This window comes from Ipomoea triloba, chromosome 5 (assembly GCF_003576645.1).
Source record: "Ipomoea triloba cultivar NCNSP0323 chromosome 5, ASM357664v1".
Lineage (NCBI taxonomy): Eukaryota > Viridiplantae > Streptophyta > Magnoliopsida > Solanales > Convolvulaceae > Ipomoea > Ipomoea triloba.
The window spans coordinates 2,572,073-2,586,806 of record NC_044920.1 but is presented as its reverse complement, the minus strand read 5'-3'; the positions used below and the strand labels follow the sequence as shown (position 1 = coordinate 2,586,806).

Below are 14,734 nucleotides of genomic sequence, written 5' to 3'. Positions count from 1 at the left end.
TTTATTAGTAGCTTAAAATAAGGTATAAGCTCCTAAATAAGCTCTGTCAAACACAGCCTTACACGGAACTTGCAATGGAATGCATTCCAGATTCTAGATTTTTATTTTTGTTATTTTACATTGGATTTATTAATAATTAGTACCTTGTATAAATGATTTGTTATTAACTTATAGATTAATACATTATGTATTTGACTATTTATTAGAACTTATTACTTTATTAGTCATTATTGTATTTAACAAATTACAAATACTTTAATGCATGTTTAAACCATACAAATTATTTTAACATTACATTTATTAACATCTTTTATATTAATTTAAATTTAAATTTAAAATTTTTAAATTTTGGCAAATCTATCCTAGCCATGGCCTGTGGGCCGATCCTTGCTAGCCCACCTTCGATCTGTTTTAACTGTTCTACTAGATATCCACCTCCCGTTGTTGCAATCGTTATATCGTGGACCAGGGTCCACAGGGTACGAAACGAAATCGTTTCGATATTAGTGGAAGTGAACGCGAATGACTTCAGTGAATTCATTATTTAGAATACACAAAATCTTTTTCTAGAATACACAGAATGACTTGAGAGAATACACAGAATATTGACACAACTACACAGAAATAATCTTCCTAACATTTGAATACACAAAACACGTCACAACCTATGTTTAAGTACCCCTAACATGAATACACAGAATCGTAGTCTACAATACAAAGAATGTCTTCAAAGAATACACATAATATTAACACAAATACACAGACCGGCCGAAACGGGAAAAGTGATTGCCAAAAAAATAAATCATTAATTAAAATGACCAAAACGACGTCGTTTTGGTACGGGGTGCACAATGCATTGTGCACCCTGGTCCACGATATAAATTGCCCCGTTGTTGCAGTTGTTATGCCATGGACCCGGAGGTGGACCCAGATCTATGTTCACGATTTTTGAACTCTATATTCACAATTACAAAACTCTATGTTCACAACTTCAAAATTATATGTTTACAATTTTATAACTCTATATTTAATAGTATAACACAATTTTTGAATTCATATAACAAAATTGTTCTCTTCAAAAAAAAATATATAACAAAATTGTGAATATAGAGTTCAAAAATTGTGAATACTGAGTAATGTAATTTTGTATATTAAGATTTAAAATTATGAATATAAAGTTCTAAAATTGTGAATATAAAATTCTAAAATTATGAAAATAAAGTTTTTAAATTGTGAAAATAAACATGTGTACACTTTGTAAGGTGGGCCCACTCCATAGCATAATTTGCCCCGTTGTTGTCTCTTACGCTTCCCCGCATCCCTCCTTGTCAATGCTTCTCACAACCCCGTCAACATTAAGTGCTATCCAACTATTATTAAGCGAGATATATACTTTTTGTTATGCCATGGTCCATGAAGAAAGTAGCCAATTCAATCATTATAAAATGAGATAGTTTTTGTTAGCGTAGTCCACAGTTGCAAAAATCCCCGCTTAGACACTAGGCGCTCCTAGATCGAGACGAATTGCTCTCTAGGCGTCTGCCTAGCGCCTAACTCGGCCGACTGGGCCGAATTTGGTCGAGTTAACTCGCCCAACTCGACAGAGTTAGTCGAGTTAACTCGAGCAAGTCGGCCTTGTTAATTTTATTATTATATTTATATATATTTAAATTTATTTATTTATATAAGTAAGAGAAGTAAGATATATATATATATATATATATATATATAAAATATAATATAATATAATATAATATAATATAATATATGACATACACCCACACACATGAATTAATTTTTTGTTTTTATAGGTCGCCGCCTAGAACCGCCTAGGTACCGCCTAGGCGCCGCCTAGACCGCTTAGTGAATACTATAATATACATCATATAGTAATTTGATTGTTGGAATTTTTATTTTTTTAAATATTATCATGAGAGAAATTTAATTACGTACATTAACATAATATAGTAATATTTTTTGTGAATACTATAATATACATCATATAGTAATTTGATTGTCGGTATTTTTTTTAATATTATCATGAGAGGAATTTAATTACGTACATTAACATAATATAGTACTATTTTTTGTGAATACTATAATATACATCATATAGTAATTTGATTGTTGGAATTTTTGTTCTTTGAATATTATAATGAGAGGAATTTAATTACGTACATTAACATAATATAGTAATATTTTTTTTGAATACAATAATATACATCATATAGTAATTTGATTGTTGAATTTTTTTTTTAATATTATCATCAAAGGGATTTAATTACGTACATTAACATAATATAGTAATATTTTTGTAATACTATAATATACATCATATAGTAATTTGATTGTTGGAATTTTTATCTTTTTTTTTTAATATTATCATGAGAGGAATTTAATTACGTACATTAACATAATATAGTTATATTTTTTTTGAATACTATAATATACATCATATAGTAATTTGATTGTTGAAATTTTTTTTAATATTATCATGAGAGGAATTTAATTACGTACATTATTTTTTAATATTATCATGAGAGGAATTTAATTACGTACATTAATTTTTAATATTATCATGAGAGGAATTTAATTACGTACATTAACATAATATAGTAATATTTTTTGTGAATACTACAATATACATCATAATATATATTAAAAATACGCAAGATGAATATATTCATACAGGAAGTTAGGAATGGAATTGATTAAAATATTACATTAATTTCATGAAAGGAATTTAATAATATAGTAATATTTTTAATGGGTTATTGTTCTTATAGTACCAAATAGATCATATAGTAATCTATATATATATATATATATATATATATATATATATATATATATATATATATATATATATATATATATATATATATATATATTAAAAATATGCAAGATTAATATATTCATACAGGAATGGAATTGATTAAAATATTACATTAATTTCCGTGTATAATAAGAAATGGAATCATATTTTCAATATTTTGTCAATTTTAGCCATAAATAAGGAATGGGAAGGAAGACTAGAATTTCTGATAAGGAATTACTATATAATATTATGTTGACCGATTTCAATTTTTTTTTTGACTAAAATGAGCGGGAAAGCTAACATTTCTGTTTTAATATATATATATATATATATATAGATAGATTATATATCGATCCAAATATTTTGAGTTTGATTATGAATTAATGAGCATTCTCCTTTTGTTTTCAAAAAATCTAATAAAAGGACACAAAAGTCACCAACCAAACACTAATTTAAAATATTCAACTTTTTATTAAAGGCTCACTAAAAAGTAAAACCATAGTATATTCCAATCGCTTTTGATAGTCCCTAAATTAGAATTTGATTATTTGAGATAGGAGGCCGTTCCTTGCATGCTTTAAGGCACTGGTCTTTTGAGGAATAGCAATCGCCAGCAAAACAACACCAACAGTGTGTACCATCATCGCAAACTCTTTGAGTACAAAGATCACCAATATTTATTTTATTACTTGTTGATACCCGATCTACAACAACAACAACAACAACAACAACAACAACAACAAAAGTTATATGTTTAAGAGAACAATTTAGATTTCAATGGAAGAGAAGATGAAAACGAGCCAAAGAAAATATTCCCTTACATTCGTAACCGTTAAACAAAGTAAAAATTGCCATATATAAGACAATCATGTTATGAAACTAAAGGAATTGCAAGCAACAACACCAACAAACAGAGCAAGAATGGAATGCAAGAATAATAACAAAGAAGAAGTGCAAGAGAGAATGGATCGGAGAGAAGGGAATTTCTTATTCATCGTATGAATTGATACATTTACAAATGAAATACATAGGCCTATATATAGGCAACAACATTAACCCTTCGGTACTCCAAAGGACACTTGAGTCTTCATATGTCCAGAAATACAATAACTGAGATAATGGCCACACATTATTATTATATTCATAACACTTCCCCTTGGCCATTATCTTATCATATCCATGCCTCGTTAAAAACCTCGCTAGAAAAACCCGGTGGGAAAAACCTAGCCGAGGAAAAAGAGTACATGATATGTCTAATTATGTGTTGCACTAGTTGCCTCATTAAAAACCTTACGCTAAGAAAACTCAATGGGAAAAAAACTTAGCTAAGGGAAAAAGAGTACAACCATAACCCCAACATAAACTTCAAGGCATAATATTCATGATTCATTATGCTCCCCCTGAAGACAACATTCTTCAAATCCCTTATATTAAACTTTCCAAAGGTATAGGAATTTGGTGAACAATCATGTTCAATATTTCAATGGGGTGAATATATTTCATAATAATTGCGTGACTCTTTTTGGAGCTCACGTGGGTATAATGACATCATCATGTCTAGTCAATTTTCATAATATACCCATTTATCATTCATTGGTGCAACACAATCCTTATTGTCTTCTTTAAAAGACAATGGGGGCAAATTATAATACAACCAGTATTGGTACTTGGTATCATGGGGATATAATAATAGCAAGTACATAAGTAGCCCATTATATAATGGCTTGTATAAATAGCCCATCAAAATCATTTATTGGCTAACTGGTGTATAGAATTCCATTAAGGAAATACTCGATCTTTAAATCGAGATAATACTTAGCTTTCACATACAAGCTTTTTGTTTCAAACTCTCCGTCTTTAGACATGAGCTAACATCATTAAGCTCTTTATATATTTCATTGATGTCTATACCATCAATATTGACTGAGATGTCCATTAGTAACTCTTTATTGAACACACAATGGCACATATTATTCCTTCTTCACAAGGATAATAACTCCATTCGCAACTCTTTAAAGAGTACATAATGATACATAATATATTCATATTTATATTCCTTCTTCAGAAGGGAAAAATACTCAGTCTGTTTCAGGTCATATATAAACCTTAAAATCCATCATGGATTTTCAAATATACTTTCCAATGACCCATATTTATGCGGTCATGACATTCATCATATATTATCCAATGACCCATCTTATGCGGTCATGATATTCATTAACTGCATATTATTCACTGCCAATGATATAATCAACGAAACTTATTGCCATCCATTTATAATGAGAATATGGGAGAGTATATCAATTATGGGTATCTGTGTAAACCCATGAGCTCCAGGTCTCGCCTTTTATCACATCATTATTCTCTTTTGTACCAACACCTATTCAATGGTGTGTACACATAATCTAGAGAATAGCGAGCTGAGCTATTTGCCTTCCTTAATTGCTCATTTTATTTATCAATTAATCAAGGCACTTCTTATGCCTAATTCTGGCCAGATTGAGCAATTATAAAGGCAATTGAGTTGTCGACAACATTTTCATAATTTTCTCCCATATCCATAATAATTCATGGCAATTTCAAAATCAACCAGATGATAAACATTTCCCATCAATATTCAAATCTAGTCGTGTCGCATCCCAGTATTAATTATTTGGTGCACCACTGGGTATTTCGTCCTTTGACGAATGTCTCTTTTAGACATCATTGATAGAAATATCAATAGATATATATTTGGCAGGAATAAATAATCTACTGAACATTGAGTTCAGTCAATCTAGTATGTGGATTTTTGAAGATCTTTTCATTTTATGAAATTTTCTCGGCATTCAAATTTTCAAAAATAATTTGGGCACAAATCTCCTCCTAATGCCGTGAAAATGATCTTCATGCAGTCAGCGTATCAAATGATCTTTTATCATGGGCTCTAGGTTTTTATACAATACATGGATATTTATAATCAACATGTATACCTAGCTTTATTTAATAGCCCGTAGAGATACGCAATGATGTGATAATAAAATAGACTGCATATTAATAAAACACAGATTTGGGAAATGTACAATTTTTACCACGTACTAGATGTAAAGGGGAGTATTCATTTTATGCAGTATGTCAGATTTTGATTAAAACAGTAGTATATCAATCTTTATCTCCCCAATATATAATTTCTATTTAAGCATGCTTTATATGGGAGACTACTGTTTGACATATATACGATGTCCAATAATATTAGTTCAAATATGACATTTCAATATTTAGCCCAAAGTGACCCATTTGCTTTCGTCATAATTTAAAATAATTAGGGTATTTAAATTGCAACATAGATATACTCAAGCGTATATGAAATCATATAATGTATATGATAGATAAAGCAAATACATAATTTAAAAGCAATAATTTGCAAACCAAAGTGGAATTAAGATTAAGGCATATATGATTCCACATTATATAATAAAATGCCGAAATAACTTTAATTAAAGCAATTAAAGTGAAAGTCACTTCACTTTTATAATAGGATGCCAGGCTAATCCATTTTCTCAATTTATGAGAAATCATTTTCATAATTATCATCACATATTCAGGATGATATAATTAGCCTTGCCAAAATCTTAAAATTATTCAAATCAGTAAACTTTTAGTTTACAATAAGATTGGCTACAATGACACTCTTTCTAATGCAATATAATCATGAGGAAAAGTAGGGGAATTTTCAATACAAATTTCTTCCCTGATATTGCCTTTGTAATTTAGAGGAATTATCAATTCCTTTATTTTATAGTCTCAACATGACATTCGTCATTACAAACATTCAAATTCAATAAATTTCTATGAGACTTTTGGAGGGAACTAACGCAATACAATTTTCAATAAATTTGTTCCTCCAGGCAATAATATATTGGCTCATTCAGAGCTTCCAATCATTTCGTACTACCAATTGTAGTAACAAATTCCTCATTCTTTTCAATGTGCAGAAACACTTTGCACTTTTAATCATTGTATGTGTGGTCGCACTATCCACAACACATACGTTTTTCTCATTTTTCTTGATCCAATCAAGAGTGATGATGCATTTATTTGCTTCTTTGAAGCACATATCTTTCAAGGATTAGGCATCACATGATTTATCATGATTCACATCCAATTTTCTCCATATGGTATTTAGAGATAATAGCATATATCAAATACGCATAATTATACAATTTTATCCCATGATTTTGATAAACATATCAAAATAACTTTCATTCATAAAATATGGGATAAACTTTATGGCCTATAACAAAATATTTATTATGCTAAATTTATTTCATTCTGATTCACATGGCCATAGCATAAGAGAGCAAGTTGTGACATAAAAACAATTGTCACATAATGTTCATAGCATTTACCATATAAAATGGTAATATTTAATATGCTTATTGCAATATTTTATATTTCAAATGCTCTCATAATTGAATCATTAATTTGGATGCAAAATATAGATCATGTGTTCATCTAAATCATGCCAAATAATATATTACTAGTGTACATAATAATCATTTGCACATAACTACTATCATATGATGAATATAAATGGCATATAGGCATGGATAATATTTATCATCATATTAAAATATGATGAGGCGGCAAACCTTAACGGAGTATGGTCAAAATCTCCGAAATTATATTCCAACATTCCAGTGTACTGCCGCACGCTTAGTAATTCCCTGCCATCATCAAAATAATATACAATTATTTCATGTCAATAGTTTCAATAGTAGGTAATTTGTCCAAAGTGACTGCCATTATAGCAATCCACTTTCGGCTGCCATCATAAAATATTATATATAATAATATTAAAATAAATAGTAGCAGGGTATAGTATAATATTAGTAGGGAAATGGTAGATTAGCTGGATGTGAATTGATTCCACATTTCCTCCTTTTCCTTCCACCTATTCCAATTATTTCAGCCGAAAGTGGAGTTGATGGCATCACGTGAAACCATTGTTTCTATCTTCCTTTTTCTTTCTTTCCACCCATTTTCTTTGTCCTTTTCTCTTTGTTTCTTTCCATTTTTTCTTCTTAACTTTCCCCAAATTCCTCTCTCTTTTCTTTATTTTGTCTTTTTCTCTTTTTATAATTCTCTTTTGTTTCCTCCTTTGAAACCAGCCAACATCATCTCCAATTATTAACAACAGTAACCAAGTGAACGACCATTTCATCATAATTTCAAGCCGATCTGCTACAGCTTCTCTCTACCACCACGCTTCCGCCGCAACTACTTGCCGACAACGTGAGAAAGAGGAGAGGGCGAAGACTGGTGGAGACCCAGTCGCGGGCCAAGCTCACCGCCTCTCTGCCGGCGAGAGAGGAAGAGAGTGAAGACGATGATGGAGGGCGCTGCCCAGTCACCGCCATCGACCAAGGGAGAAGGCCGCCGCTGAAGGTTCGCCGGAGTTCTGTTCGTCACTGGTTTCCCATCGTCGTTCACGCTGGAGAGGAAAACCCAGGTTGAAGACGCCTGTGTTTATCTGTCGGTAGCTCTGCGAGGTCGCCGGAAGAGATCCAGCTGCAGCTTCGCCGGTTTAATCTTCGACGAAGGAGGAGTCCAACCGCACCTCGTCGCCAACCACCACGCCGTTTTTGACCGCCAAGCTCACCGTCATCCAGCTTGTTTGTCCGCCGGAGGAGAAGAGACACTAGAGATGAGCTGCTACCGCCTTGCCGCTCGCCGTTCGTTCACGCACAGACCGCCCGCAAGATTGCCGTCGAAAACCACCACCTCCGATCTGCTGGTCAACGCCTTGTCCAAAACACCAGCCGTGCTCGCCTGGCGTCGCTGTCACGCCGAAGGAGGTCACCACCGGATATATCGTAGCTATGGTGTTCGACGGTGGTGAGAGAAGGAGAAGGTGGTGGTGAGCTTAACATCTGTGGATGTGGGAAGAAAACAGTGAGGGAGAGGAAGGATATGGCGGTGGTGGCTGCTGTGTTCACCGGAGAAGGATCGATGGAAAACTCAATTGGTTAGAGTCGTGCTGATAACGTGTTATGAAACTAAAGGAATTGCAAGCAACAACACCAACAAACAGAGCAAGAATGGAATGCAAGAATAATAACAAAGAAGAAGTGCAAGAGAGAATGGATCGGAGAGAAGGGAATTTCTTATTCATCGTATGAATTGATACATTTACAAATGAAATACATAGGCCTATATATAGGCAACAACATTAACCCTTCGGTACTCCAAAGGACACTTGAGTCTTCATATGTCCAGAAATACAATAACTGAGATAATGGCCACACATTATTATTATATTCATAACAAATCAAATATTTTATATTCATAGCTGTCATTGTTTTTTCAGTAGTTTTTGTGTAAGTACTCAATCGTAAGAGAATTGTATTGTAGATGTAGCATTAATTTATACACTCTGTCAATCTTAAAAGTTTGGTAATGTATAATAAATAAGGAAATAATTAATGAGTAATGTAATTTGTACCTTTTTAGTCAATTAATTAAATATTTTATTGGTCAAATCTATTCTATATCTCTAATATAAAATAGCCATAAGAAGAGCAGTAAATGCTTTTGGGCAAAAGTTCCCGCCCAGTGCAAAACGGCGTAGTTTTGACAAATTTGGAAAATTATTAGTACAAAAATCAGATTAACAATATGAATGCATTTATTGTGTTCACATTTACTGCAACAAACAAAGCATGCTTACAAATTTCAATAACTACATCATTTGGAATGCAAATAACTTTTACAATCTACAAGACTAATTCATTAATTACAAATGAATTCAAAATTCAAAATCAGAATTTACATCTAAATCATCAGTATAAATAGATCTCATATCACAACCAATACTACAAACTTTATTTCTCACATTCTGTAGGGATTCCAGAAGCTCAACTAGAGAGGAAACACCCAGCCGAATCAAAGGCTGCCAAGGGAAAGACATACACATGCAAAAGCCATGGTCATTGGTCCTTGATGATGATACTTGCAGAAGCTCAACCAGATATGGCTGCTGTGTACTTGGAGATGGAAAGATACACACTTTAATTTGCAATTTCTGGTGTTTTTAAAACGAATTTCTGTTTTCTTTATCTCAGGTGCTATTCATTTTGAAGCAAAGCAAAGGGAGATCCTGGTAATATCCATGGCATTAATTTTTTATTTTTATTTTTGGGTGGGTCTGCATTCAAATTCCATCCCCATGATTTAATATTAAAAAAATAGGTATGACAAAAGTAGCTACCTTATATGCATATATAAACTCATTTTTAAGTTTTAAAAAATCTGAAAAAAATTTCTGATTTACTTATCTGCTTTGATTTGATTTTGTTTTAAGTGAAAATAGACGAATGAAACGGTATCCGTTTCACGTAACTGCAGTTCTCTTTCAACACAACTGTAGTATCTGTTCAACACAACTGTAGTTCTAGACGGATGAAATGACATCTGTTTAACGTAACTGCAGTTCTCTTTCAACACAACTGTAGTATCAGTCATGACCATGGTACACAATATAACAACTGAAAAACAGGAATTGAAATCAAGAGTATTTGGGTGCTTATTATATTTTCAGCCATTATTCAATTATATTATACTTACAAATCGTTTGTAAATCTCTATTTTTACACTCAAAGGAGAAACTATATATGTCTTGAAATCGAAAACAAAACATATGTACTTGAAGAAGGAAAATGTGCACTCGAAGAAGAAAAATGTGCACTCAAAAGAGAAACTGTGTACTGAAGCTTGAAACAAAACATATGCACTTGAAGAAAGAAAAATGTGCACTCTGAAAAAAAAATGCACTTGGATACAAAGACAATCTTGACATACTTACTCAAAATCACAAGAATGTCACCATGCATTTTTTTTTTTAATCCATCTTCAATCTAGGCTGTTGATTTGGACTATATTTAATTTATGGTTGAGATTTATCCCTTTTTTTTTTTTACCTAAAGGCTCCTTTGCATATGATCCAATATATATATATATATATATATATATATATATATATATATATATATATATATATATAATGCTATGTTTGCCTGCAGACAAATTATACTATGGATCATAGTTTACAATGCAATATGGATTACAGATAAATATTCGTTTTTAGTATATTAGATTTTGTTCTTACTATATCATAGTTTCATTTATGTATGGAGTATACATAAAATTAAACTTTCAGTACACAAAAAAATAAACATTCAGAAAATAAATATTCAATATACTAAAAATGAATATTTTATATATTAATAATAGACAAATGTTAATGGTTTATTTTATAGTGTAGATTATGGTACATGGTATAATGATTGAAGTTTGTCTACTTTGTTATCTATCATTGATTTATTTTGGCCTATTTAATTTTTTTTTTATTGTTCTTCATTCTTCCCCTCGGTTTTCTTCGTTATTATAACGACATAATGAGATGGTTGAATCTGTGATGGGGTGATGTCAATTCATAATGACATGGAACATCACAAAAATTATCCAACTCTAAAGTACATTTTATTTGGTGAAACTTAGTCGATGATATGTAAGTAGTAATGATAATGATGGTAAGAGTAGATAGGTAAGGCTAAGCATATAAATTGCCCATCCAATCCATAATTTCCCTATTTTAGAAAACAATCTCGATTAAAGGTAAGTACGTAGACGATAATGATGGTAAAGGCTAGGTTGATAAAAAAAATCTTACCGATGATAGGTAAGTGGGTAGTCAATAATGATGGTAAGGGTAAGTAGACAGAAAATTTTTTTAAATTTAATTTTTTTATTTATGCTTATGTGGCGGTCAAATACCCATTCCAAAGCTTACGTGGCGAGCCATGTAGGCATTTACCGGCTGTTACCAGAGAAGTAACCGGATAATGGGGTTGAATGACTCAAAATTGTGAGTTCATGTGTTCAATTGCACTTTTAAAAAGTTCGTGGGCCTAATTGACTTTTCGCGAAATGTTTAGGAGCCTATTTGCACCTTTTCCCAATTGAAAATAATAAAAATTCAAATTTCATATTATTGAATATCAATAATTGGTGAAGGATCTTGGCCAAATTTAGTAAATTCATCCTTAGTTCTTAGCGTGTTTTAAACGGGTTTGTGTAGACGGGTCATGTAAACGGGTTAACACGATAATGTTAACGGGTTCTTAATAGGTTTAACGGGTTGATCCGCTAAGGCACAAAACATAACGGGTTCTTAACGGGTCAACCCATTAACAACTCGGGACACGTTAACACTAAACACTAACCTGTTATTTTTGTGTCCGATTTTGTGTCGTGTTAACGGGTCGTGTCCATAATTGTCAGGTCTAGATGCACGACATAAAAATTAAAGATGTTATTGTAACAACATAAGAATATGATATAAATTAAAAATTGTGAAATGTATTTTATCTTAGAAATAGCAATTTGGTTATTTATATTGAATATCCCAACATGTTAGCATCAGTAGTTATGCCGTGGACCCAGGTCCACCTTGCAATGTGGACCTGGGTCCAAAAACGACGTCGTTTTTTTTTTTTTTTTTTTTTTTTTAACACATTGGCCTGAAATGTGGAACACAAACTCTACATTCACATACACTATACTCTATATTCAAAATTTTTAAACTCCACATTCACACATTACAGGATTATATGTTTAGTAACTATATTACCACTGTTATGCATTCACACATTCAAAACTCTATATTCACAGGTCCTATACTCTATATTTACAACTTGAGAACTCAACATTCACACATTACAGGCTACAAGTTGCTAGAACTTCTTAACTCTATTACAGATTCACACATGCATAACTCTACATTCACAATTTCTATACTCCATATTCACAATTTGAAACCTCTACATTCACACATTTCTGGGCAACTCTACATTCATACAATCATAAGTCTACATTCACGATTTCTAACCTCTACATTCACACTTTAAAACTTCTACATTCACACATTTTTGGACAACTCTATATTCAGCAATATGTTTACTATTTTTTTTTTTTAAAAAAAAAGACAAAACGACGTAGTTTTGGACCCAGGTCCAACTTGCAAGGTGGACCTGGGTCCATAGCATAATTTGCGTGTTAGCATACTACGAATAAATATTATAAAGTTTGGTTTTATTAGATACAACATGAAGTGCCAAAGACCTTGTGGTCAAGTGGCATCCCGTGTCCCGATTAACACTCTCACATAGATGATGGGAGTGGGTTTGAGCCTCAGTGGAGGCAACTGTGAGTCGTTGTGCTTCAGTAGGTTGAGAAATAACAGAGTCAGTAGTACTCAAAAAAGAAGTTTGCAAATTTTAAATTTAAATAATTCAAATGTACTACACACAGAGTCACAAAGTATAAATAAATAATGTAAAATTTGGATCAAATTTGATTAAAAGCTTGGATTTTAAATGAAGATGGCGAAATGGCCTGTGAGCAATCATTGTACCCTGCATCACGTGCACATAGCAATGTGCACCGCGTACGTAAAACGACGTCGTTTTGGTGTTAGTGGACGCGCACAAACACATCACAACATGTGTTACTAACATGAATACACATAACGATTGCCTAGAATACACAGAACGGTTGCCTAGAATACACAGAATGATTGCCTAGAATACACAGAATATTAACATAAATACAGAGACCAGCCGAAACGGGAAACGTGATTTCTAAAAAAACGAACGATTAATTTACAATGCTCAAAACGACGTCTTTTAGGTACGTGGTGCACATTGCTATGTACATCGTGGTGCACGGTATAATTTGCCGCCTGTGAGGGTATGGCCGAATGGCCTTTGTATGAGAAGATTTTGGTCCATTATAGTTTAGGGCTTTGGCCTTATGATATGGTTAGGCTAATTGCTAGCCCATTTGATTTTAATGTTTAAAAGTGTTGATAGGTCACATTGGCCCATTTTGTAAGGCTTTGGCCTTATTAGCAAGTGCTCACTTTTGGGTCTTTACTTGTACATATTATTTTGATATGGAAAAAGTGTCAAATAGGACTGAAATTGTCATTTTTGTGCAATTGGACCATTGAATTTAAAAAGTGTGCAATTCAACCATCAACCAAACAAAATTTGTGCAATTGGACCATTTTTACAAAAAATTTTAATTCAATTTGAGTTAAAAACATTTCAATATTGACTCCCAACTAGTATGGTAGAAGAAAATGCTACTCTTAATATATATGCACAAAAGCGATAAGTTCAGTGGCCTATTTGACACTTTTTCCTTTTGATATTCAATGAAGTTCATTTTGGTTAAAAAAAAAACAAAAGAAATAAGGTTTAAATTGAGCAATGAACGTAACCTAAAAGTGCAGTTAGGTCACCGAACGAAAAAAATGTGCAATAAGGCCACTGAACACTCCAAATGGATGCAATTTCACATAATAGTAGATTACCTTCCATTTCATCAGGTTGTCTGCTTACATGGATGGTGATATGCCATTTTAAAATATTTTTTTAATAATAAATATTAAAAAAAGTAAAAATTGAAAAATATTAATTTTTAATATTATTTTTTTAATATTTTTAATTAATTTTTATTTTTAAAGTTTATTATTTAATAAATATTAAAAATAAAAATAAAATTTTAAAAAATATTAATTTTTAAATATTTTTAATATTAATACTTATTTAATATTAAATTTTTAATATTTTATTTTTAATTTTAAAGTTTATTAATAAAAAATATTTTAAAATGTCAACTCAACATCCATGTAAGCAGGCAACCTGATGAAATGGAAGGTAACCTGCTATTAGAAGAAATTGCATGCATTTGGAGTGTTCAGTGGCTTAATTGCACATTTTTTTCGTTTAATGGCCTAATTGTACTTTCAGGTTACGTTCAGTGGTCAATTTGAACCTTATTCCAAAAAAAAAAAAAAAAAAAAAAAAAAAA

At 31.6% G+C, this 14,734-nt stretch overlaps 1 long non-coding RNA gene across 1 annotated transcript; it reads right to left on the bottom strand.

Annotated features, from left to right (window-relative positions):
• Nucleotides 1–3,266: 3,266 nt before the first annotated feature.
• On the bottom strand, nucleotides 3,267–9,124 carry LOC116020704. Its single transcript, XR_004098826.1, has 2 exons — nucleotides 7,450–9,124; nucleotides 3,267–3,522 (listed from the first exon to the last, which is right to left on the bottom strand). It is a non-coding gene; the product is annotated as an uncharacterized LOC116020704 (long non-coding RNA).
• Nucleotides 9,125–14,734: the final 5,610 nt, after the last annotated feature.